Here is a 26978-nt window from a genome sequence, read left to right on the forward strand (position 1 = left end):
GTATCTGGTTTTGGAGTAACATGAACAAGAGACAGGATCTGACTTTACCACTTGCTAGCATAATCCTTTGTTCAAATATACATGAATATTGCGATTGACATATAGTAGGTTTGGCTTATTAGAAGCATTACTAATAAGTAGGGAAGGAAGTATATAATTTTTCACCTGTTTGTATACCTCCTACAGGTAACTGTGGATCCCACCCCTGACACAGTCATCTTTGAGAATCTGCCTGCTCTCTGTTTCTTCCCCAAATGCCTGTATTCATTCAATCCTGTCACATATGATTAGTGTCAGATGGCATTGTGCATACCTGCACACTGATTAGCATTTCTGTGTTGATTTTCTAGCTATTCCTATTGCTAAGTTCTAGTAAATTAGAAGCAATGACACTGTCTGCCCAGTTCCAATTATATTTTTGACTACAGCACCGCCTTCTTTCAAATAGCTTTACTTTTACAGAGAGAACAATAAACGTTTCTTTGCTTTCTATTTCTATTCAACTGAATCACAAGAATTTTATGTAAGTAGAATGATCTTTGATGATGCTTCATAAAGGAGACACTGCATAACCCTGAGGTGTGTGCATTGTCTTCTATTACTTTGCATTAGGGATTTCAGCTCTGACATCTTCAGCCACTTTCCAGCAACATTAGACTACTTGTTTTAGGACACACTTTTCAGATATGTCACTCTTGACTAGACATAGTCATTGGCTATAGAACACCAGTTTCAAAAATAACTCCTCTGATTCAGTTTTATATCAGTCTGAGCTAAATATGAACCACAGATAAGCCTTTTATATAAACTGTTCCAAATTGAAGGGGCCTCAAAATCCCTTACTGTAACAGAAACTGACCCCTTTATAAAATAATTTTGCCCAACTACTTTCATAAAGCCCCTTGTTTGTCCTGCTAATTATTATTATTTGTCATGTCATGTCAGTGCAATGAAAGTGTTTTGCCCACAACCTCTGAACTATTAAGTGAAACAGATTTCATTTCTTCAAAAATCTCATGACAGGGGCTTCCCTGGTGGCGCAGTGGTTGAGAGTCCGCCTGCCGATGCAGGCGACACGGGCTCGTGCCCCGGTCCGGGAAGATCCCACATGCCGTGGAGCGGCTAGGCCCGTGAGCCATGGCCACTGAGTCTGCGTGTCTGGAGCCTGTGCTCCGCAACGGGAGAGGCCACAACAGTGAGAGGGCCGCATACCGGGAAAAAATAAAAAAATAAAAAATAAATTAAAAATCTCATGACAGCATTCCTCCTCTAAAAATTCTTCTTTTACCCTAGGTTTGATGGGAAATTTCCTCATCGAAACTGACATGCTCTTAACAAGGGTCAACACTAGGCCACACTATGTTGAATCACACTTCTGTTTTTCCATGCATTTACCCTCTCTCAGACAAAAAGTGCCCTCATAATTTTGTCACATCATGTGCCCTCACTCCCTGAATGCCACCCCAACATTTAACTATCCTCTTCCATTCCGATTACTAGTTTTGAATTTGGCTGATAATCTAATGAATAAATCTTAGTTGTTATATTCACCAGAGACCTCCCATTTTCATCCTTCTACTGTCTTTGTAACTTGTGCATATTTCATTAAAAAAATTAGTAAGCCGAAATATAAATGGCAGTTCCAAGAGGCATATTAAAGAGTGAATATTGTCTAACAGAGAACCTCATACGGCCCCTTCTACCACACATTAACTTTGTTACCCTTTCCTATTATCAATTTATTATATATATTATAATAATATTATATTATTTATATATTAATAAAGATAATACTGAACTTACCTGTAACAATAATTGAAATGGACAAAATAAATTATATATAGAAAACCACGCTATTACCTCAAAAGTACTCTTCAAATGTATGGGATTCTCAAGTGTTCTAACTGCTGTTTCTACTCTACTTAGAGCCTTATGTCACCACTCATATTATGCACTTTATTTTCTGACTGGGGTTAGGGCCTACTTCTCACACCAGATGGATAGGATAACTCCTGAAGGAGATTATCCTTCTCTCTGGATTGAAGCAGGGTCTAGCATTGTTCTGAATATAAAGGGTCAGGGCAAATCATATACTTCCTCTTAATTACAGAGGAAAGTATTTCTCACACCCACTTCCATCTCCATACAGCAGCAAAAATTGTCAAGTTTGCATATTACAGGTTTACAATCAAAATGCATTGTGACTGTCAGATCCAGAATTTAGCAAGCAATTATGCCTTCAGAAAAGCACACATGAAGGTCACAGAGTTCTGTGGAGTCTATGATACTACCAGAGCACTTTAAAATTGGGAGAAAATGACTCTATAGTTGATATTCACTCCAGATACCAGTGATTTTGAAGAGAGTTAATGTGATGGAACAGAGTTGGAAGAAACCAGTCCAGTTGGTTGAATTTGAACTGCTGATATATATATATATATATATATATATATATATATATATATGTTTTAATTAATTCAATTGATCTTCCCCTAGTTCTTCTACAGTACCTTCCTTGCATCCTCCATAATCAAGGGGGTTTATCATGCAGAAGAAACATTTGCAAAGGCTGTTTTTAAATTTTTTTATTATTATTATTTTTAACATCTTTATTGGAGTATAATTGCTTTACAAGGTTGTGTTAGTTTCTGCTGTATAGCAAAGTGAATCAGCTATATGCATACATATATCCCCATATCCCCTCCCTCTTGCACCTCCCTCCCACCCTCCCTATCCCACCCCTCTAGGTGGTCACAAAGCACTGAGCTGATCTCCCTGTGCTATGCGGCTGCTTCCCACTAGCTATCTATTTTACCTTTGGTAGTGTATATAGTGTATATATGTCAGTGGTACTCTCACTTCATCCCAGCTAAACGTATCCCCTCTCCATGTCCTGAAGTCCATTCTCTACATCTGCATCTTTATTCCTGTCCTGCTCCTAGGTTCATCAGAACTTTTTTTTTTTTTTTTTAGATTCCATATATATGTTTTAGCATACAGTATTTATTTTTTTCTTTCTGACTTACTTCACTCTGTATGACAGACTCTAGGTCCATCCACCTCACTAACTCAATTTCGTTTCTTTTTATGGCTGAGTAATATTCCATGTATATATGTGCCACATCTTCTTTATCCATTCATCCGATGATGGATACTTAGGTTGTTTCCATCTCCTGGCTATTGTAAATAAAGCTGCAATGAACATTGTGGTACATGACTCTTTTTGAATTATGGTTTTCTCAGGGTATATGCTTAGTACTGGGATTGCTGGGTCGTGTGGTAGTTCTATTTTTAGTTTTTTAAGGAACCTCCATACTGTTCTCCATAGTGGCTGTATCAATTTACATTCCCACCAACAGAGCAAGAGGGTTCCCTTTTCTCCACACCCTCTCCAGCATTTATTGTTTGCAGATTTTTGATGATGGCCATTCTAACCGGTGTGAGGTGATACCTCATTGTTGTTTTGATTTGCATTTCTCTAATAATTAGTGATATTGAACGTCCTTTCATGTGTTTGTTGGCAATCTGTATGACTTCTTTGGAGAAATGTCTATTTAGGACTTCTGCCCATTTTTGGATTGGGTTGTTTGTTTTTTTGATATTGAGCTGCATGAGCTGCTTGTATATTTTGGAGATTAATCCTTTGTCAGTTGCTTCGTTTGCAAATATTTTCTCCCATTCTGAGTGCTTTTTGTCTTTTTTATGGTTTCCTTTGCTGTGCAAAAGCTTAAGTTTCATTAGGTCCCACTTATTAATTTTTGTTTTTATTTCCATTTCTCTAGGAGGTGGGTCAAAATGATCTTGCTGTGCTTTGTGTCATAGAGTGTTCTGCTTATGTTTTCCTATAAGAGTTTTATAGTGTCTGGCCTTACAGTTAGGTCTTTAATCCATTTTGAGTTTATTTTTGTGTATGGTGTTAGTAAGTAAAGGCTGTTTTTTGCCTTCGTCTAATGTAAAAAGAAATCACAAGGATTTCAACAGGGCAAACGGGGATATGAGAAGAATCAAGAAAAGCTTGGAGAAAGCAGTCCCCAGACTGCAGAATAACCTAGTGGCCAGAGAAGTAGTAGTCTTCTACTCACATGCTACAATTTGGCAGAGACTCCAAGGTTCATCTATCCCAAAAGACCTCACCTATTAGCTTAAAACTGTCCCAGAAACTCAAACAAAATTTACTCTGTTGGATTAAAGCATGTAGTAAAATATATAATTCCTGGAAGGTTTATTACAGCAATGCAGATTAAGTTAATACATTATATAAATTGAATGGACTTAGCATATTTGAAAAGTTTTACCGTTTCTTCATAAATGGAGAGAACATCAATACAATCTATAGAGCTAAATTTTAAGAAAGCAGATTTTGCTCACAATAAGAAAGACAAAGTCAAAGTCCGGAGTTATCTAATGATGGTGGGTGCATTGCTGCTTAGATAAACAGTGGACTCTTTGTCATCACAAACACTTCGGCTGCAATGCATATTATAGAATAGCACTGTACAAAGGAAACAAAACGTGAATCAGAAGTGCAAGCCATATATGTAATTATAAGTTTTCTTATTTAAAAATAAGTATTCTCATTTAAAAATAACTTAAAAAGTAGGAATTAATTAAATAATGTATTGGATTAGACCTAATATATCCAAAATATTGTCATTCCAACATGTAATGAATATAAAAATGAGATTTTTACAATTTTATGTTAAATTTTTGAAATTCCATGTGAACTTCAGTTTTCCTTGAAATATGGATTAGTCATATTTTAACAGTTACACATGCCCAGTGGCTACTGGCTAGGAGAGTGTAGTTATAGAGATTTCTCAGATACAGTAAAATATCCATCCTTTAAGTTTACTTCCACTTTTAATATTTATTAATTCCATTTTTTAATGATCAAAACATATTAAATAGACTTCCAATTGCATAAAGCAACTGCAATGAGAATTCTCTTTGTCAGGCACAAGGAGAAGATGCTACATGGAGGGCAATGGTCACTTCAGGGAAGAAGGGCAACACAAATTAATATTTTCTGCCTCAAAACTTTGAACCAAAAAAACATATATATGTGAAACTTAAGCAAATTGATTAGACAAAGAAATGAAGTATTTAAATCCATATTTATTGGTTATTGTTTTTTTGCAGAGCATTATGGAGAAATCAAAGGCCATGTCCTTAAAGAGCATTTAATGATATATGGGGAAGCCAAATATATATTCACATAGAAAACTAACTGATATTAAACAGTGTGACATGAAAAGATGTTCAACATTGTTAACTTTTAGAGAAATGCAAATCAAAACTACAATGAGGTACCACCTTACACCAGTCAGAATAATCATCATTAAAAGGTCTACAAATAACAAATGCTAGAGAGGGTGTGGAGAAAAGGGAACTCTCCTACACTGTTGGTGGGAATGTAAACTGGTGCAGCCACTATGGAAAATACTATGGAGGCTCCTCAAAAAACTAAAAATAAAATTGCTATATGATCCAGCCATCCCACTCCTAGGTAAATATACAAACAAAACTATAATTCAAAAAGATACATGTGCCCCCTATGTTCATAGCAGCACTCTTCACAATACCCAAGACATGGAAATAACCTAAATGTCCATGGACAGATGAATGGATAAAGAAGATGTGGTACATATATACAATGGAATACTACTCAGCCATAAAAAAGAGTAAAATAATGGCATCTGCAGCAACATGGATGGACCTAGAGATTATCATACAAAGTGAAGTAAGTCAGAAAGAGAAAGACAAATACCACATGATATCACTTATGCATGAAATCTAAAATATGACACAAATGAACTTGTCTATAAAACAGAGACAGATTCACAGACATAGAGAACAGACTTGTGGTTACCAAGGGGGTGTGGTGGGGGAGGGATGGATTGGGAGTATGGAATTAGCAGATTCAAACTATTATATCTAGAATGGATAAGCAACAAGGTCCTACTGTTTAGCACAGGGAACTATATTAAATAACCAGTGATAAACCATGAGGGAAAAGAATATGAAAAAGTATATATATATATATGAATCACTTTGCTTTACAGCTGAAATTAACACAATATTGTAAATCAACTATACTTCAATAAAATTTTTCAAAAACTGTGATCTTACTCTTTCTTTTTCTTTTTTTTTTTTTCTTTTTGGGGTATGTGGACCTCTCACTGTTGTGGCCTCTCCTGTTACAGAGCACAGGCACCGGATGCACAGGTTCAGTGGCCATGGATCACGGGCCCAGCCACTCCGCGGCATGTGGGATCTTCCTGGACTGGGGCACAAACCCATGTCCCCTGCATCAGCAGGTGGACTCTCAACAACTGCGCCACCAGGGAAGCCCGATCTTACTCTTGATTCTCCTTTATTCATACCTTACATGCAATTTACCATCAAATCTGATTGGCTCTACTTTTAGATATCCCCAAAATCTGACCTCATTCACCAGCTAATGCTGCTACCACTCTGGCCCAATATATCTTTATCTTACACATTGATAATTGCAAGTCTTCCAACTAGGTCCCCTTCTGTCCTTCTCTCCTTGTAGTCTCTTCCCAACAGAGTGGGATCCTTTTAAAATATGATTCAAATTATATCACTCTTCTGTTTAAAATTATTTTGTTTTCCCATTTCACTCAAAGTAAACATGTATATCTGTGTTCTGATCTAAAAAATCCCTCACATGATCTGCCTCCGTCTCACTCCCTGAAACTGCCTCTCTGAATTTATACACTTTATTATCTTACTTAATCACTTTGAACACTGGTATTCTTGTTGTTTCTCAAAAATTCCACGTATGGCTCAACTACAGGATTTTGAACTTGATGTTTCCTCTATGCTCTATGCTGTTCCCCAAGCTATCCACATAACAAGCCCACTAACATCATTCTCACGTTCTCAGTGAATCTCTCTCTGCTCAACACATTTTAAAAAATTTACCTTCCTTCTTGATACCTCCAATTCTCTTTTAGTGTCTAATTATTTTCTCCTTAGCAGGTATCCCTATCTAACATAACATAATAAATATTTACTTATTTATCATGTGTATTGTTTGCCTGTGTCATTGAAATACAAGCTCCAAAAAAGAAGATTTTTTTTTTACCTTTTTGTGCTCTGCTATATTCCCAATGCATAAAACAGTGTTTGATACATAATAGGCATTTAATAAATATATTCAAATGAATGAATGGATGTTGCAAGGGGAAACAAAGTATGCACATATCTTGTCTGACAATAATAGATTATAGATAAAAAGTAATGAGTAAGGGGTAAAGCTAATTATTTCTCTAGGAACTCAAAAGGTAGATTTCTCTGCAGCTGAGTAGACAGAGGAGGTTTCTTGGAGATACACAGAGTGCCTGGAGGAAACTGAGAGGCAGAAGAAGAAGGCAGACATCCCTAAGAAGAGGAAATAGGGAGCAAAAGTGGTATATAAAATAAATATAGTGCAGATATTATTTTTACAAGTCACAAACACTGATGAAAAACAAAACTAAGTTAAAAAAATTATACTATAGCACAGAATAAGTTATATCTCAATCACTTTTACTACCTGATGACAGGTAGATTAATCTTGGGTACTGTTGATCAAGACCAGCAAGGGGAGACATATTCCACACCAACACTCCAGTTTAGGTAAGCTTCAGAGCTAGAATAAACTTAAGAGAGAGGGAGTGAGGGTGAAAATTATCTGAAAAGATTTGAGTTTTAAGCCAGAAATGGTTGCAATCAATGAATCTTAACAAGGTCATGTGGAATTTACAAGGTATAATCTATCTCTCTGTCTGTCTGTCTGTTTGGCTATATCTATCTATCTATCTATCTATCTATCTATCTATCTTTCTATCATCTATCCATTTGCCTATAGCTGGACCATATTCATACAGGCCTTCAATATCTAACTTTGGAAATAAACATTTTTGCACAGGGAAATGTGCAAAAGAACCTCAGCCACTTGTCCCATATACCAGAAAAAGGAAAGCAGAATGTAGTAGTCAAGGGCTTGCATGTATCATAAAGCCCATGTGTATATAAATGAGTTGAATGAAGATGCCTTTGTATATTGGTCCTATGTTGTTTACTTCTCCACAGCTGACTGGGAAAACTAAAAATTTTATACCTCTATTTGCTTTAAAAATAGTTCCAATAAGCATATTAGTGCCTGCTTGCTTTGGATCATCCACAAAACAGCACCCAATATCTGCTAGCCGTAAATAATACAAACCTTGGGGCTATAAAAGACCCCAGGCCACTGCAGCCTTTCTGAGTCCTCTGACCCCCCTCCCCATTTTGCTGCTGAGTGCCATCACTTAGAAATTTACCCTCTAATAAACCTCTCCCTCAGGAGTTCTCTAGCCTTCTTTGCTTCCTGGTGTAATAAGGAAGAAAAAATCTGACTCTATATTAGAGCTGGTCCTTTTGCTTTAACCTTTGTGCTCTGCTGCCTGTGCTGAGTCATGCTGGCTCTGCATCTTTTGTAAGACAATGTTGCCTATAGCCTGAAATATAGAGGTTAACCTATTCTCAAGGCTATGACCTTTAGGAGTCCATTCATATAAAAAGTTTCAGAACAGAGAATAACATGTGTCTTGTTGGAGGTTTACAGGAACTTTGTGACCTGGTCTAAATGGACAGTTACAAGAGCAAAGGATTGTTTTTTTAATTTTTATTTATTTATTTTTTTTGCAGTATGCGGGCCTCTCACTGTTGTGGCATCTCTCATTGCAGAGCACAGGCTCCAGACCCACAGGCTCAGCGGCCATGGCTCATGGGCCCAGCCGCTCCGCGGCATGTGGGATCTTCCCAGACCGGGGCATGAACCCGTGTCCCCTGCATCGGCAGGTGGACTCTCAACCACTGCACCACCAGGGAAGCCCAAACAAAGGATTCTTACACCAGGAAGTTTTCACCTCTCCCTCACCTTGCCTTTAAAACTGCTTTGCTGAAACTCTTTGGAGAGTTTGGGGTTTTTCTGGGCATGAGCCACCTGTCTCCTTACATAGTCCTCTAACAAACCTTTCTCTGCTCCAAACTCCAATGTTTCAGTATTGTTTGGCCTCCTTATGTGTCTGGCACATGAACTTGCATTTGGTAACACTGGGTTGTCTCTGGAAGGTCTTATGATGTGAGGGACCTCCACTTGCATGCAATCCTGTCAAAGTCCACCCAAACAAAGCCCATTGTTTAGTACTACCACTACATGGTCATATATTTTTCCTTGATCAGCCCTCATATCCTTGATCTTGCTACAGAAAAGAATATCAGACTATTTGCTAATAGGCATTAGATGGCTTTCAGGACAAGGAAGCTTATTCTGCTCTTGTTTTATTCCGTCCTACTCTTCATATATTTATGAAATGTAGGAAGAAGAAATGCATTCTGTCTTCTTTCTGTTCCTCGCATTTCCTCATCTTTCCAAGTAATTTCTTCTGCTCTAAGATATAGATAGTAATATTTTATTATTTAAATTTATTTTATTTTTCTTTTCTCTTAAGGGAGCAAAAATGTGATCCCTATATGCAATTAATATAAAGTGGCAAAGACAGACCAAATTTTCTTCCAACCCATTTCCTCTGTTTCAGGAACATGCATAAGGTTTATGCATAGAATAAACATTAACCCTCAAGAGGTAAAATTATTAGTTTTTTTTTTAAGGAAAATTGTAGTTTATTTATGAAAAACATATGTTTTCTTTCTTATAAGTGTGTTCTCAAGTTAGAATTTTAACAATAAAATGTCATTTTCCCGTGGGGAGAAATATTCACAGAATCTCACCAATTAAAGAGACATTGGATACTACAAACGAAGAAAGTGAGTCTAATAGGGTTTGTGTGGTTCCTTTTTTTCTTCCTATTGCTCTATATCTTTTTTTCTTCCAGTTTTATTGAAATATACTTGACAAACAGCACTCTATAAGTTTACGTTTACAACATAATTATCTTATTTACATACGTCATCAAATGATTTCCACAATAAATTTAATGAACATTCGTCATCTCGTATACATACAAGATTAAAGAAACAGAAAAAAAAAATTGTGATGAGAACTCCTAGGATTTACTTTTTTGATAACTTTCATATATAACACATAGCAGTGCTAATTATAGTTATTATGCTATGAATTGCTTCCCTAGTTCTTATTTATCTTGTAACTGGAAGTTTGTAGTAACTTTTGATTGCCTTCATCTAATTCTCTAGACCCCCTGCCTATAAGAGGTAAAATTACTAAAGCAAAACAAAAACAAAAAAAACTAATGTATTCTGTCTTCAAGCACACACTGTGTTTACAATATAGATTATCAAGTTTCCTTTCTCCATTTTTTACCTCTAGCCCTTCTCTCTTTTGTTAAGCTTGTTTTGTGGTTTCTCTGAGAGTCCCTGTTACCCTATCTGGTCTCATTTCTCTATCCTTTTCATCAAGGATATTAATCTTGAGATATATAATGAACTCTATCATCTATCTTTGTACCTCAAGCTTCCCTCTAGGGCTATGTTCTGTTCTTTATTCATTTCTGCTCATCACTCTGATTCTATTGATTATAGTTTTTCTTTTGACCTTATTCTTTGACCATATCTATAGGATCACTCAACTCTGCACATGAGAGATAATCAAAGTAGCAACAGTGAGCCAGCTATATATTTTCACCCATTAAAAAAAGGACATTCTGGATAATAAAAATATCTTTTGTCAATATATGTTTCATTTAGAAAAAATGGAATATTATTCAATTTGTTTGAAGTGAATTATCAAGCTACAAAAAAAGATATGGTGGAATGTTAAATGCCTATTTCTAAATTAAACAAGGCCTTATCAAAAGCTATACACTCTGATTTTCAACATTATCACATTTTGGAAAAGGTAAAATCATAGAGACAGTAAACAGATCAGTGGTTGTTAGTGATTCAGGGAGTGGAGGGAATGGACAAATAGGTGATTTTTAGGAAACTGAATCTCTTCTTCATGAAAATTTAATTATAGATATTAAATATCTAATGGTAGAGATTATACACTTGTCAAAACCCATAGAGCTGTACACTACAAAAGTGAATCTTAAGGTAAACTATGGACTATAGTTAATAATAATATATTAATATTAGCTCATTAATGTTAACAAATGTACCTCAAAGGAAAGGTCGGTGGGGGGGGGGGCAGTGTTGAAGAGGTATATGGAATTCTGTAAATCTAAAACTATAGTAAAAATGATAAAGTCTAGTAATTATTTTTAGAAAGAAAATAAATATACAGTTTGATGTACTCAGGGATTAGAGGCTGAGAAATATTTCCAGTAACAATAAGTTTAAAGGCTTACAATTGCCATAGTTTGCATGTTTACTGCTAATGCAATTTTAGCAATTGTAAATTGACTCTTGTCATAAATCTTCCTCACATTGTAAAATAAATCCCACAGTTTTATGGATGCCAAAAATGGCTTTTAAACATGCAAATGGGCTCTATTACATCACAGTATAAATCCCATATGATTTTGTTGGCATAATAAATCAAGTGGTGCATTATTAGGAAATATTAGAATATTGTTTGTTGTTGTGCGTTTAGAAACCTCCTTAAGGAGAGAGGTAAAACTAGGGAAATTAATTTAGTCACTGCCAATGATGGACAGTCTTTCACCCTGTTAACTGCAGTGGGAACTAATGCTGTTGATAGGCAAATATAACAGCTTCATCAGTACATCTTCTTTATCTTTTCCATTAAAATGCAATAGTTGGGGCTTCCCTGGTGGCACACTGGTTGAGAGTCTGCCTGCCGATGCGGGGACACGGGTTCGTGCCCCGGTCCGGGAAGATCCCACATGCCGTGGAGCGGCTAGGCCCATAAGCCATGGCTGCTGAGCCTGCTCATCAGGAGTCTGTGCTCTGCAACAGGAGAGGCCACAACCACAGGAGAGGCGTACCACAAAAAACAAAACAAAACAAAAGATACAATAGTTGTCTCTGTGCCCAGAAATTAATATATTTAAAAAATTAATGTCTTTTCCATTCTTAGAATCTTTTAGTTGTTCTCAATTTCATTAAGATAAAGTGCAAAATCCTCACAAAGGAATACCAATCTTGGAAGAGTATAGGTCTTATTTTCCTTTCAACTTTCTTTCATAATACTCCCCATACACCTGGAAATCTTTGTTCCAGCCACATTTCTTGAAATTTGCATACTATCCTTATCTCAGGTACTGTGTGCATTATAGCAGCCTCTGACTGGAGTATTCTTCCTATCTAACACTTATTTTGCTTAACTACACTATACTCTCTTTTCAGATACTATATTAAACACTGGCTTTATTTTTTCATTGTTATCCCCTCATACATTTGCTTATCATCATGTTCTCCAACTACAGTATAAGCTCCATTAGAGCAAGATTTAATGTTTGACACATTGCTTTATCTTTAAAACTTAGAACAGTTCCTGACACAAAGTAGTGGTTAATTTGGTGCTTGTTCAATGAATAAATGAATGAATGAATGAATGAAAAATCACTCTTAAGGTAAATTTTGCTTGATATCATTGGATTAAGTTAGATCCTCTGATAAAAGTTTATGTAGCATGCTCAGCAGGAAGCCGTGGGCTGGCACCAGCTCCTTTCCAAAGCAGTTCCAGCCCTGAACACACCAGAATACACACAAAAGTCACTTATGTGTCTCACAGTCAGTCATGCTACAGCCATCCCCATCCATCAGCATGCCTACAGCAGTCACAGACAATTTTCATCTATAACAAGGACAGACGCCAGCCCTGCTCATCAGTATGTCCATAACAGTCATGTCCAGGCCTTAGAGCCTGCCTCCTTGGGGCTCAACCTTGCCCACCAGCATGTTTGTAGCAATCACAGTCCAACCACAATAGATGGGAGTACAAAACCCACATGGGGAATATCCCCGGATCAGTTGGCCCTAGTGAAAAGGGATGATTATGACACTGGGCTCCACAGGATATCTTCTACATAAGGCCACTCTTTCAAGACTGTGAGATGTAGCTGATACACCTAGCATATAAAAAAAATTAAACAAAAAAAGAACAAGAACAAAAACAAGCAAACAAACAAAAAAACACAGGGAGTTGCACAAAATGAGGAGACAGAAGAATAACTTCCCAGTGAAAGCACAAGACAAAACCAAAGGGGGAAAAAAGAAAAAAAAAAAAACAATAGAATGAAAATAAGCAATTTACCAGACAAAGAGTTCAAAGTAATAGTAATAAATAGTAATAAAGATGCTCTCTAAACTTGGGAGAAAAGTGAATGAACTCAGAGAAAACATCAACAAAGAGACAGGTAATATAAAAAAGAACCAATCAGATGTGAAGAATATAATAACTGAAGTGAAAAATACACTAGACAAAATTAACAGCTGGTTAGAGGATATAGAACAGATAAGCAATCTGGAAGACAGGGCAGTTGAGATCACCCAATTGGAACAGCAAAAAGATAAAAGAACTTAAAAAATGAGGATAGTTTAATGGGCCTATGGGACAACATCTTGCATACTACCATTTTATTTATAGGGCCCCCAGAACAGGAGAGAGATAAAGAAAGAGAAAAGGACAAACAAACTATTTGAATAAATAATGGCTGAAAATGTCTCTGACCTGTTGAAGGAAACAGATATACAGGTCCAGGAAGCAAAGAAAGTTCCAAATTCTCTTTGATGAAGCCAAAGAGATCCACATCAAGATAGATTATAATTAAACCCTCAAATTTCAAAGTAAAGAATCTTAAAAGCAGCAAGAGAGTAACAACTGGTTACTTACTAGAGAATCCCCTTAACATTATGAACTAAATTTTTAGCAGAAATTTTACAAGCCACAAGGGACTGGACTAATCTCTTTAGAGTACTGAAAGGAAAAAAATAGTTACAACCAAGAATACTCTACTTGGCAAGAATTATCAGTCAACATTGAAGGAGAAAAAAAGAGTTTCATAGAAAAACTAAAGGAGTTCATCACCTCTAAACCTGACTTACAAGAAATGTTAAAGGGGCTTCTTTAATGGAAAAGAAAAGGCCATAACTAGAAATAAGAAAGTTATGAATGAAAATACACATTCATAAAGGCTAATGTATAGTAAAGGTAGTGGATCAACCACCAACCACCTATAAAGCTGGTGTGAAGATTAAAAGAAAAAAATAGTAAAATTATTTATATATAAAATAATAAGTTAAGCAGTACACAACTTAGAAAGATATAAAATATGATGTCAAAAGTGTAAAACATGGGGAGGTAATGAAAATGCAGTGATTTTAGAATATGCTCAAATTTAAGCAACCATCAACTTAAAACACACTGCTATATAAATAGATTGTTATATATGAACCTAATGGTAACCACAAACCATAAACCTATAACAGATACATAAATAAGAAGAAAAAGGAATATAAACATAGAACTAAAGAAAGTCATCAAAGCACAAGAGAAGCTAACAAGAGAAAGAAAGAAATAGAGAAGAATTACAAAAGCAACCAGGAAACAACTAACAAAATTACAATAAAAATAAGTTTATCAATATTTACTTTATATGTAAATGAACTAAATGCTTTAATTAAAAGACATAGGGTGGTTGAATGGGTAAAAGCATGAGTCATATATATACTGCTTACAAGAGACTCACTTCATATCTAAAGAAACACACAGACTGAAAGTCGTGGAATGGATAGAGATATTCCATGCAAAAAAACAGCAAAAGGAAAGCTGGGTTAGCAATACTTTATCAGACAAAATAAACTTTAAAACAAATAATGTAACAAGAAACCAGGAATGACATTATATAATGATAAAGTGATCAATCAAACAAGAGGATATAACACTTGCAAATACCTATGTACCCAACCACGTAAATACATAAAGCAAATATTGATGGGCATAAAGGGAGGTAATGAACAGTAAGCCACCAAAAAGTCTAAATAAATTTTAAAAGATTGAAATCACATCAAATATCTTTTCCAACCACAAAGTTATGAAACTATAAATCAATGATAAGAATTGGAAAATTCATGAACATGTGGAGGCTAAACAACCTGCTACTACACAATCAATGGATCAAGGAAGAAATCAAAGAAGAAATAAAAAATACTATGAGACAACAAAAATGGTAACACAACAATCCAAAAGCTATGGGACATAACAAAAAGAGTTCTAAAGAGGAAGTTTATAGCAATACAGGCCTAACTCATGAAACAAGATCTAACCTTAACCAAAATGAACTAGAAAAATAATAAAAAAACAAAGCCCAAAGTTAGTAGAAGGAAGGAAATAATGAAGATCAGATTGGAAATAAATAAAATAGAGACAAAAAACATAGAAAAGATAAATAGAAATAGGAGTTGGTTTTCTGAAAAGATAAACAAAGTTGATAAAGCTTTAGCCAGAATCACCCAGAAAAGAACGGAAGAAGGCCCAAATAATTAAAATCAAAAATGAAAGAAGAGAATTTACAACAGATGCTACAGTTATACAAAAGAACATGAGCAATTGCTACAAAAAATGTATATGTCAACATATCGGACAATCTAGAAGAAATCAATAAATTCTAAGAGCCATTAAAATCTTCCATGTTTGAATAATAAATGAAAGAAAATCTGAAGAGATTGATAACAAGTGATGAAATTTAGAAAGTATTTTAAAAATTCCCAGAAAAATGTTCAGGATCAGATGGATTCACTGGTGCCTTCTACCACATTTAAAAAAGATTTAATAATGATCCTTCTCAAACTTTTCAAAAAATTGACATAGAAAGAATGCATCCAAATGTATTCTATGAGTCCTACATTACTCTGATACCAAAACCAAATAAAGACACTACAAAAAAATGACAGGCCAAGATTCTTGATGAACATAGATGCAACATTTTCCAACAAAGTATTAGCAAACTGAACCCAACAATGCATTAAAAGGACCATACTCCATGATCAAGTGGAATTTATTCCAGGGACACAAGTACAGTTCAATTTCCACAAATCAATCAATGTGATATACCACATTAACAAACAAAGGATAAAAATCAAATGATCATATCAATAGGTATAAAAATGCATTTGACAAAATTCAACTTCCATTTACAATAAAACTCTGAACAAAGTGGTTATAGAGGGAACATACATCAACATGATAAAGGCCATTCATGGCAAGCCCACAGCTAACATAATACTTGATGCAAAATGACTTGAAAATTTCGTCTAGGATCAGGAACAAGACAAGGACACCTGCTCTAGCCATGTTAATTCAATATAGTTTTGTAAGTCCTAGCCACAGCAATCAGACAAAAGGAAAAAGAAAGGTAAAAGTCATCCTAAGTGGAAACAAATGTGTAAAATTTTCACTATTTGCAGATGACATATGTAGAAAACACTAAAGACATGACCAAAAAGCTATAGAATTAGAATAAACGGGTGCAGTAAAGTTGCAGGTTGGAAAATCCATATACAGATATCTGTTGCATTTCTATGCACTAAAAATGAACTATCATAAAGAGAAATGAAGAAAAAAATCCAATTTATAATTGCATCAAAAAAATATATATATATATACACCTAGGAGTAAATTTAACCAAGGAGATAAAAGTCCTGTACTCTGAAAGCTGAAATACATTTAAGAAATAAATTGAAGAAAACACAAACAAATAGGAAGATGCACAGTGCTCAAGGATTGGATGGATTAATATTGTTAATATATCCATACTACCCAAAGAAACCTAAAGATTCAATGTAATCCCTATCTAAATACCTGTGGCACTTGTCACAGAACTAGAACAAATAACCCTAAAGTTTGTGTAGAACCACAAAAACCCTGAATAGTAAAAGCAATGTTAAGAAAGAAGAACAAATCTGGAGGTAATACACTCCTTGATTTCAAACTATACTGCAAAGCTACAGTAATCACAATAGTATGGTACAGGCACAAAAACAGAAACATAGATCAGTGGAACACAATGGAGACCCCAGGAATAAACTGACGTTTATATGGCTAATTAATTTACAACCTAGAAACAAAAATATATAATGTGGAACGCACACTATCTCCAATAAATGGTGTTGGGAGAACAGGACAGCTAGACACAAAGAACTTTCATGAACCATAAACAAAAGTAAACTCAAAATTATTTAAAAATTAAGGAATGCAAGGATTCTTCAATATATGCAAATCAATCAGTGTGATAAACCACAATAACAAATTGAAGGAGAAAAACCATATGATCATCTCAATAGATACAGAAAAAGCTTTCAACACCCATGTATAATAAAAACCCTCCAGAAAGTAGGCATAGAGGGAACTTACCTCAACATAATAAAAGCCATATATGACAAACCCACAGCCAACATCATTCTCAATGGTAAAAAACTGAAACCATTTCCTCTAAGATCAGGAACAAGACAAGGTTTTACACTCTCACCACTATTATTTAACATAGCTTTGGAAGTTTTAGCCACAGCAATCAGGGAAGAAACAGAAATAAAATGAATCCAAATCGGAAAAGAAGAAGTAAAGCTGTCACTGTTTGCAGATGACATGATACTATACAAACAGAATCCTAAAGATGCTACCAGAAAAGTACTACAACTAATTAATGAATTTGGTAAAGTAGCAGGATACAAAATTAATGCACAGAAATCTCTGGCATTCCTATACACTAATGATGAAAAATCTGAAAGCGAAATTAAGGAAACACTCCCATTTATCATTTCCACAAGAGCAATAAAATATCTAGGAATAAACCCACCTAAGGAGACAAAAGACCTGTATGCAGAAAACTATAAGACACTGATGAAAGAAATAAAAGATGATACAAACAGATGAAGAGATACACCATGTTCTTGGATTGGAAGAATCAATATTGTGAAAATGACTATACTACCCAAAGCAATCTACAGATTCAATGCAATCCCTATCAAACTACCACTGGCATTTTTCACAGAACAAGAGCAAAATATTTCACAATTTGTATGGAAACACAAAAGACCCCAAACAGCCAAAGCAATCTTGAGAAAGAAAAACAGAGCTGAAGGAATAGGGCTCCTGGACTTCAGACTATACTACAAAGCTACAGTAATCAAGACAGTATTGTACTGACACAGAAACAGAAATAGAGGTCAATGGAACAGAATAGAAAGCCCAGAGATAAATCCATGCACATATGGTCACCTTATCTTTGATAAAGGAGGCAAGAATATACAATATACATCACTTCAATAAGTGATGTTGGGAAAACTGGACAGCCACATGGAAAAGAATGAAATTAGAACACTTCCTAACACCATACACAAAAATAAACTCAAAATGGTTTAAAGACCTAAATGTAAGGCCAGACACTTTAAAACTCTTAGAGGAAAACATAGGCAGAACACTCTATGACATAAATCACAGCAACACCGTTTTTAACCCACCTCTAAAGGAAATGGAAATAAAGACAAAAATAAACAAATGGGACCTAATGAAACTTAAAAGTTTTTAAACAGCAAAGGAAACCATAAACAAGACCAAAAGACAACCCTCAGAATGAGAGAAAATATTTGCAAATGAAGCAACTGACAAAGGATTAATCTCCAAAATATATAAGCAGCTCACGCAGCTCAATATAAAAAAAAAACCAACAACCCAATCCAAAAATGGGCAGAAGACCTAAACAGAAATTTCTCCAAAGAAGATATGCAGATTGCCAACAAACACATGAAAGGATGCTTAACATCACTAATCACTAGGGAAATGCAAATCAAAACTACAATGAGGTATCACCTCTCACCAGTCAGAGTGGCCATCATTAAAAAATCTAGAAACAATAAATGCTGGAGAGAGTGTGGAGAAAAGTGAACCCTCTTGCACTGTTGGTTGGAATACAGCCACTATGGAGAACAGTATGGAGTTTCCTTATAAAACTAAAAATAGTACTACCATTCGACCCAGCAATCCCAGTATTGGGCATATACCCTGAGAAAACCATAATTCAAAAAGAGTCATGTACCACAAAGTTCACTGCAGTTCTATTTACAATAGCCAGGACATGGAGGCAACCTAAGTGTCCATTGACAGATGAATGGATAAAGAAGATGTGGCACATATATACATGGAATATTCTTCAGCCATAAAAGGAAATGAAACTGAGTTATTTGTAGCAATGTGGGTGGACCTAGATTCTGTCATACAGAGTGAAGTAAGTCAGAAAGAGAAAAACAAATACCATAGGCTAACACATATATATGGAATCTAAAAAAAAAAAAAAATGTTCTGAAGAACCTACAGTCAGGACAGGAATAAAGACACAGATGTAGAGAGTGGACTTCAGGACACAGGGAGTGGGTGAGTTAGCTGGGACACAGTGAGGGAGTGGCATGGACATATATACACTACTAAATGTAAACTAGATAGCTAGTGTGAAGGAGCTGCATAGCACAGGGAGATCAGCTTGGTGCTTTGTGTCCACTTAGAGGGGTTGGATAGGGAGGGTGGGAAGGAGATGCAAGAGGGAGGATATATGTATATGTATAGCTGATTCACTTTGTTATAAAGCAGAAACTAACACACCACTGTAAAACAATTATACTCCAATAAAGATGTTAAAAAAATTATTTAAAGATTTAAATGTGGACTTCCCTGGTGGTGTAGTGGTTAAGAATCTTCCTCCCAATATAGGGCACACAGGTTTGATACCTGGTCTGGGAAGATCCCACATGCCACAGAGCAACTAAGTCTGTGCACCACATCTACTGAACCTGAGTTCTAGAGTTTGCACACCTCAACTACTGAAGCCTTTGTACCCTATGGCCTGTGTGCTGCAACTACTGAAGCCCGTGTGCCTAGAGACTGTGCTCCACCACAAGGGAAGACACTGCAATGGGAAGCCCGCACACCACAATGAAGAGTGGCCCCCTCTCACCACAACTAGAGAAGGCCCACGCATAGCAACAAAGACCCAATGCAGCCAAAAATAAAAATTAAAAAAAACAAAAAGACTTAAATGTAAGACCTGTAGCCATAAAACTCCTAGAAGAAAATGTAGTGTGTAAACTCTTTAACGTTGATTTTAGAAATAATTTGATCTGTCTCCTCAGGCAAGGGAAACAAACGCAAAAATAAACAAATGGAACTATGTCAAACTAAATAGCTTTCCACAGTGAGGGAAACTATCAAAGAAATGAAAAGCAGCCTACTGCAAGAAGATATTTGCAAATGATATTCAATAAGAAATTAATATATAAAAGATATAAGGAACTCACACAACTCAATATGAACACAACAAACAATCCAATTAAAACATGGAAAGAGGACATGAATAGACATTTTTCAGAGAAAGACATGCAAATGGACAACAGGCACAAGAAAAGATGTTCAACATCACTAATCATCAGGGAAATGCAAATCAAAACTAAAATGAGGTATCACCTCAAATTTGTCAGAAAGACTATTATCAAAACAAAAACATAAAACAAGTGATGCTGAGGACGTAAAGGAAAAGGAACCCTCATGCACTGTTTATAGAATGTACTGGTGGAAGTACTGTGAAAAACAGTATGGAGATTCCTTATTAAACTAAAAATAGAACTACCATACATTCCAGCAATTACACTTCTGAGTACTTATCTGAAGAAAATAAAAACACTAATTTGAAACAGTATATGCACCCCTATATTCTTTGCAGCAATATTTATGATAGCCAAGATATGGAAGCAACCTAAGTGTCTATCATAAGATTGATGGATAAAAAAGAAGTGATATATATATATATATATATATATATATATATAGCATGTGTATATGTATATATATATATAATAAGTCTGATATAGAAAGAGAAATACCATATGATTTCTCTTATATGTGGAATCTAAAAAACAAAACATATGAACAAAGAAAATAAAACAGAAGGAGACTCACAGACTCAGTGATAGAGAGAACAAACTGGTGATCACCAGAGTAGAGGACATGGTAAAGTAAATGATGATTATTAAAAGGTACAAATTTCCAGTTACAAAATAATTAAGTCATGGTGATGTAGTACAGTATAGTGAATACAGTCAATTATATTGCAATAACTTTGCATGGTGTCAAATTGCTACTAGACTTCTTGTGGTGATCAATTCTTAATATAACTGTTAAATCACTGTCTTGTACACCTGAAGCTAAAACCATATTGTATATCACCTATACTTTAATTTAAAAAATAAGTTCACATAGCATGCTATTACTACTCCTCATCTCCTCCTGGATTGTGTATTTCTACTGCTAAAAAATATCCTACAGTTCCTTCATGTAATTAAGCATCAATAGAATTTAAGTAACAGCTTAAGTAATAGAAATATGTAAAGATCTTTTTATATATACAAAATCCCTCACTAATTTATAACCATTAAATTTTTATTCTTAGCTGATAAAAAAGTAGCATTATTTTGTTTTGTTTTTTGTGGTACTGTTTTGTTTTTTGTGGCACGCGGGCCTCTCACTGTCGTGGCCTCTCCCGTTGCGGAGCACAGGCTCCGGATGCTCAGGCTCAGCAGCCATGGATCACGGGCCCAGCTGCTCCGCGGCATGTGGGATCTTCCCGGACTGGGGCACGAACCCGTGTCCCCTGCATCGGCAGGTGGACTCTCAACCACTGCGCCGCCAGGGAAGCCCTATACAGTGTATTTTAACAACTTTTCAGAAGATGAATGTTCTCCGCCACATTTTTGTCAAGTTTATTTCTCATCATGAATCGTGTTCCTTTTTGTAACAGGCAACCCTGTTACAGTATATGTTTATTTGCTAGTATATTTTACGTTTATTATGTATAGTAGTAGACAATTACATATATTTTTATATATATATATATATAACATACTCTTTTGGATGCCAAAGAGGTATTTAAATAGATCGTAACTGTACCAGGGTTTAGAAGCCTAAGAATGGTATCGAGATTCTCTTCGGTGTGAATATGGTTTTCTCTGGGTATATGTCCAGGAGTAGGATGGCTGAGTCATATGCTAGTTCTATTTTTAGTTTTTTAAGTAATCTCCATACTGTTCTCCATAGTGGCTGTATCATTTACATTCCCACCAACAATGAATGAGGGCTCCCTTTTCTCCACACCCTCTCCAGCATTTATTGTTTGTAGATTTTTTGATGATGTCCATTCTGAACAGTGTGAAGTGATACTTCATTGTAGTTTTGATTTGCATTTCTCTAATAATTAGTTATGCTGAGCATATTTTCATGTGCCTCTTGGCCATCTGTATATCTTCTTTGGTGAAATGTCCATTCAGGTCTTCTGCCCATTTTTGGATTGGGTTTTTTGTTTTTCTGATATTGAGCTGAATGAGCTGTTTGTATATTTGGGGTATTAATCCTTTGTCAGTTGCTTCATTGACAAATATTTTCTCCCATTCTGAGGATTGTCTTTTGGTCTTGTTTATGGTTTCCTTTGCTGTACAAAAGCTTTTAAGTTTAATTAGGTCCCATTTGTTTATTTCTGTTTTTATTCTCATTACTCTAGGAGGTGGGTCAAAAAAGATCTTGCTGTGATTTATGCACCCTAATATTCATCACAGCACTATTACAATAGCCAGGACATGGAAGCAACCTAAATGTCCATTAACAAAGAAATGGATAAAGAAGATGTGGTACATATATACAATGGAACATTACTCAGCCATAAAAAGGAACAAAATTGGGTCATCTGCAGAGAATGAATGGACCTCGAGACTGTCATACAGAGTGAAGTAAGTCAGAAAGAGAAAAAACAAGCATAGTATATTACCGCATATATGTGGAATCTGAAAAAAATGGCGTAGATGATCTTATTTACAAAGCAGAAATAGAGACACAGACATAGAGAACAAATGTATGGATCCAAGGGGGAAGGGGGATGCTGGGATGAACTGGGAGACTGAGATTGACATATATACACTATTGACTGAGACTGACATATATACACTATATATAAAATAGATAACTAATGAGAACTTACTCTAAAGCACAGGGAACTCTACTCTGTGCTCTGTGGTGACCTAAATGAGAAGGAAATCCTAAAAAGAGTGGATATATGTATATGTATAACTTATTCATTTTGCTGTACAGTGTAAATTAACAAAATATTTTAAAACAACTATTCTCCAATAAAAACAAAAACAACCAAAAAAAAAGATTCCCTTCAGTGTGATTAACATTAGATAGTTTTCTCCCTGACTATAGGTCTATGACCTCTCTTTTCTTAGAGAATATATTTAGAAAGCTTGGAATTGCAAATTATTTCTCTGCTCCTGTGTGGTGAAATCTTCTCCCGATTTTTGCCAGTTTTAAGACCAATGGCATGTCTTTTTCAAGGACCTGAAGCCATCCCTTTACAATGCAGTTATGAAAAAAGATAACATCCTATCTTCCAGTTTCTGATGAAAGGTAGGAACTTAACTTCAATAAGTATTAATTAGTAAACACAGAAGGCCTAATCACATTGACCAGCCCTACCTCCCCACATGTCTTCCAGTACTTTTCTCCTAGTTTCCAGTACTTTTCTGGAAAAGTCTTCCAGTACTTTTCTCCTAGTTTATCCCATTGCTTAAAAACTCTTCAGGCTTTCCTTTCAGCAGAGTTGAGTCAGTCTCTCCCCACACTGCAGTAGTTTTGAATAAATTATTCCTTACCTGTTTATCTTGTACAGTGTTAGTTTTCTTTGATAGCTGCTGTCTTGAATCTGCCAGTATATAATATTCTGTAGTCAGGAATATTATTTCATGTTCTGGGAATCACTCTCCCAGTTATTCAGAAAATTAGCATCTACCTTGTATTAAATAAATTGCTGGAAGCTAGAGAAAAAATAGTAAACAAAATAAAGTTGTGTTTATTGTGGCAATTACATTCAGTACAAGTGACTGTGAATAATGTAAGTAAAGAATAAAATCATTTAAGATTGCACTGGGAAGTCTAAAGTCAATAAATAGGATATTATCATAATGAATAATTTTGGAAGATTCTACTTTTGATAGGTATAACATGGTATTTTAATCTAAGGCATCAGCGTTTTTGCTTAGTTTGAGGGAAGGGATGAGGTCAACCTACTGAGAGGATTCTAGGCAAAGACTCAGAAGTGTAAGTTCCCATGAGTAGGATTAAAGATGGCCTAAATTCTTTAACTCTGTTCCCCGTGAGAAATGGGATCTTTCCCCTACCCTGAATCTGGGCAGATTCTGTGGCTATTTTAATCAATAGAAAATGGCAGAATTAATGCTGGCCATTACATGGGTCAGGCCTATGAGATTGGCAGTTTCCACTTCCTGCCTTTTAAGATATTCTCTTGGATCCCTGAGATACCCTGTAAAAATCAGAGTACCTGCACGATTGACCAGGTGTAGAGGCTCTAAGACAATATGGAGACAAAGAGGGACCAAGCTGAGTCTAGCCTTTCAGCCATCCACATCAAGGCAACAGCAGTAAAGGCAATATAAGTAAAGCCATTGTGGACCCTCCATTCTGGACCATCCAGCAGCTGAAAACTACATCCTCCAATGTCACATGGAACAAAAGAACCATTCTGTTGAATTCTGTTGAAATTCAGGGCAAAAACATTATTAAGATATAATGCAGTTTGCCGGTAGTTTGTTACATAGCATTAAAAAATTAGAACTTTCCAGAAACAGGAAAGAAATTAGTTTATTCTAAGAATTATCCAAAAGCTGAGACTGGATACAGAGCATGAGAGGAAGGTGAACTGAGAAGATGTAGAGATGTAAGCAAAGGAAAATATTGCTGTTATAGGTCTCAGTAGAAAGTCTGGATTTTATTTTAAGAGTAATGGGACATTATTAGTGAGATTTTAAAGGAAGAGTGACATACAATTCTTTTACACTTTGAAAAGATCCCTCAAATTAGAGGGATGGACAAATTTCAGGGAGACAAGACTGAAAGCAGGAAAACCAGGAAATACTTGCAGTCATGCAAGAAGAAAATGGTAGCAATTTTGTACATGATGCTGTCAGTAGATATAGAATAGAAACATTTAAATATATATATATACACACACACACACACACACCCATATATAATATATATAAAATTCACAGTATCAGATTAGCTTCTGGTATACAACATGGTGATTCAATATTTTTTGAGATTATACTCCATTTAAAGTTATTATAAAATAATAGCTATATTTTCCTGTGCTTTACAACATATACTTGTAGCTCATTTATTTCAACATAGTGGTTTTTGTATCTCTTAATCCCTTAAGCCCCTATCTTGCCCCTCCTCCCTTCCCTCTACCCACTGGTAAACACTAGTGAGTCTGTGTTCTGTTCTGTTATATTCATTTATTTGTTTTATTTTTTAGATTCCACATGTGATAATATACAGTATTTGTTTTTCTCTGTATGACTTATTTCACTAAGCATAATAACCTCTAGGTCCATCCATATGGTTGCAAATGGCAGAATTTCATTCTTTTTTGCAGTGAGTAATATTCTATTGTGTATGTATACCAATATATGTATTACTTATCCATTCACCTGTGGATGGTCACTAAGCTTGCTTACCTATCTTGGCTGTTATAATTAATGCTGTTATGAACATTGGGGTGCATATATCTTTTTGAATTAGTGTTTTCATTTTCTTTAGATATATACCCAGGAGTGGAATATCTGGATCATATGATAGTTCTATTTTTAGTTTTTTGATGAACCTCCTTAGTGTTTTCCATAGTGGCTGCACCAATTTACATTCTCACCAACAGTGTACTAGGGTTCACTTTTCTCCACATCCTCACCTACATTTGTTATTTGTAGACATTTTAATGATAGTCATTCTGACCTGTGTGAGGTGATACTTCATTGTGGTTTTGATTTGCATTTCTCTGATGATTAGTAATTTTTAGCATCTTTGCATGTACCTGTTGGCTGTTTGCATGTCTTCTTTGGAAAAATATCTGTTCAGGTCTTCTTCTTATTTTTTAATCAGGTTTTCTTTTCGATATTGAATTGTATGAACTGTTTAGATATTTCATATATTAACCCCTTATTTTTCATATCATTTGCAAATATTTCTCCCACTCAGTAGGTTGTCTTTATGTTTTGTTTATAGTTTCCTTTGCTGTGCAAAAGGTTTTAAGTTTAATTAGTTCACGTTTGCTTATCTTTGCTTTTGTAACATTTTAAGTGTATTTTGAAGGCATAATTAACAAGTATTTTGTAAGAAGAACCCCTTCATTGTCACCATTTGGGTGTCAAAGTGGGTCATTTATTATTAGCCACCTCTCATGTAATAGAGTAAGGGAAGAATTCTACAGTGTCTTATAACATGGGCTAAGGGATAGGATTCAATGGAGAAACTTAAAAGCTTGTGTTAGTGCAAGAAAACAAGGCATGATTCCCCAAAGTAACACGTGGGTATGATTCCTGGAGCCAGGGCTAAACCCAAAGGGTGGATCTGCTCTCCCATGAAGGCATCTCACAACACTAGCTCCTATTCCTTCTTATAGGAAGTTAGCCTTTTTCTAAAACAAACACATAAGCTATTTGGATGCTGCACAGTCTTTATTGTCTGCCAGTGTTTCATAGGTGTTTCGGAACCCCAAATGCCCAGCACGTGTTCACCTTGGAGCTATTGAAAATTACAACCCTTCTGTTTAGGAAAGGAAGGTACTGGAGCACATTCCTACTTGGAGAAGGAGGAATCCTCATTACTATGTAGCTTATTGTCCAGGAAATGCAGAGTGAGTGCCTAGGGTCATTTTCAGTAATTCAGTTCCATCCATCAAAGTAAAACTTTCTGATAGAATTGATTATAGTGTTTTGGTGATGAAAAGAGAGAAATCAAACCCTGGTCTAGACTGAAGCGACATGACCACCAGTTAACAAGGATGCTAAATTGATTTTGCCTAGATAAAATTTTGTATATCAGAGTTTCATTCCAACTTTAAAATACGTATCTTTCTTCCTCCCTGCTCTCGCCTAGTAAGGTCAACTCATCCACAGACAATCTATTTGCAACAAAATATATCCATTAATATTCA

The sequence above is a fragment of the Stenella coeruleoalba genome, assembly GCF_951394435.1.
Source record: "Stenella coeruleoalba genome assembly, chromosome: 13".
NCBI lineage: Eukaryota > Metazoa > Chordata > Mammalia > Artiodactyla > Delphinidae > Stenella > Stenella coeruleoalba.